A 2,243-nucleotide genomic window follows, 5' to 3' on the forward strand; every position below is an offset into this window, starting at 1 on the left:
GTTACCTCCTAGACGGTGACTGAAAGTTCATGGCAAGTCAGACTCCCACAACAGCCACGTATCCCAGTGAAATATCCCACTCAACTTGTATCTGTCAATTTCCTACGGAGGGATTTGTTAATATCACTCAACAAGAGGTGGGAGTATCCATGCCGACATCTCATATGGTGACCTTGGATCCTAAAAACAGAAATGTGTTTATCCACCACTTCCTTTTTGGAGTTATTATTAGTCTTCTTAGTTCTTCGTCATGGAATTTTGCCAAAAATAAGGCTAAAATAGCAATGGTAACCATGGTCCCACCCACCGTGATGTTTAAGTCTTGTGGACGTGAAGATATGGACTTACTTGAGGTAATGTGTTGAGATGATAACAATGTTTATCATCATTCCATGTCACTGCCCTGTTTCATCACAGTGGGGTTTTTCTTTTACACATTTCTATGAAAACATTATGACATGGTGTCCTAGCTCTATGAACGTAACAAATACTCGTGTAAATATCAGTTGCAACACAGAAATGTGTTGGCATAATTGTTGGGTTAATTGGCATAATGACAAAATTTGGAGGAAAGAATTGGTCAAACTACAGTAATTGGCTACTCAAAACAAAATAGAGCATAAACTCTATATATGTACAGGTCTCTTTGAAATATATTTTATCTTTGTCTACAAGGAACCAAGCTACATTATATCAACATGTCTTTATGTTGTGTCCTCTGGTACTGTATCCTTAACTGAAACGTGGCTAAACAACAGAACATAATAGTAAATCCAAACTAAGTGCCGTTTTGATTTGGCTGGCCCCCCATAGCAAGCTCATATGACTAAGCACCATGCTTTTCCTTCCTCTTGCAGACAGTATGTACTGTACACTGCTTATGGAAAGTATTGTGTATGGGTGGAATATGTTTGCTTTTCATTTCAACCTCGTACCATATGTCTGTCTTAAAAGGCTCTCTTGCACTCCTTATTTGCCCTGAATTGAGCACTATGTTGAGGTCACAGCCTCCTTGCTTCCTTGTGGGTTGGGAGACTATTGAGCAACATTGTTCATTGACGTACATACAAGTCGAACATGATGACTCGACATCTGAAAAGTCCTGTGCTCTGTGGTATCTATAGGGCCTACGTGTCAGGTTGTCCTCCATGGTGTCTGTGGAGCATACGTGTTAGACTGTCCTCCGTATAGTGTCAGAAGAGTGTAGAGCAGTGGTTCTCAAACGTTTTCATGTCAAGGACCCCCAAAAGGATATGTATTTGGCCGCGGACCCCCATGTCAAAATATTTTTGTTCCAGGGACCACCCCAGAGACAAAGATTTGAGTCACAAATGTTTGCTTTAAAAAATATCATATTCAAAGATTTGCACACATTTTCAAGATAAAAAAAAAAAGCAGATCTAGCTTGTAGATCTGCTATTTTTGAATAGCCAAAGTATAAAAGGTTAAAGTGGTTAAAATGATTGTGACGCCATATTAACTAATTTAGCTGGGGACCCCCTGGTACCCCGGACCCCCCCGGACCCCACTTTGGTGTAGAGCAGTGTGTCAGACTGTCCTCTGTGGTGTCTGTAGGAGAGACAGGGAGAGACAGGGACCTCGTTCCTCCTGGTCTGTAGGGCCTACCGTGCGTGTTGTGAGGGTTTTTCGTGAAGACAGATATTGATCAGTAATCATGCCGATTAGCAACAGCTGGGATGTACTGTATATCACCTCAGCACCGCAAACAGACAAGCACACAGAAAACTGCCTGTACATAATTGAAATCTGCACAGAGAAATGAGTGTTGGTTTAACAGAGAGAGTATAATGTATCCACAGAGTGGATAAATTAAAAAACAATTTTACGCTATTACTCTCTCAGAGATAAAGCTGCAAAATGTCATGTCCAGATTCAAACCCGGGTCTAACTGCGTGAGAGACCAAATTTCTACCGCTCCTTCGAGACAGAATGCCCCCAACTAACCAGGGGAGTTACACTTATGAGCTTCAGGCAGTACTACTTGTCAGTAGGTGACCTACACCGGGGTCTAAATGTCTCAATGGAAGAGGAGGGAGACCACCTCCAACCACTGCAGATGTGCTAGTTATTGTATTAACATGCTCTACCATGCAGATTGGTTAAAATAACGTTCTATTCTTTAAAATAAGTTATGGATTGCAGGCTTTAAATTAACACTCAGAATTGTGCCTGAGCCTTTGAAGGCAGTGCAGCTGCCTTGCCCGGAGGCACAGTGGAGGGTG

This window comes from Gymnoscopelus braueri, assembly GCF_963280865.1.
Source record: "Gymnoscopelus braueri genome assembly, chromosome: 13".
NCBI lineage: Eukaryota > Metazoa > Chordata > Actinopteri > Myctophiformes > Myctophidae > Gymnoscopelus > Gymnoscopelus braueri.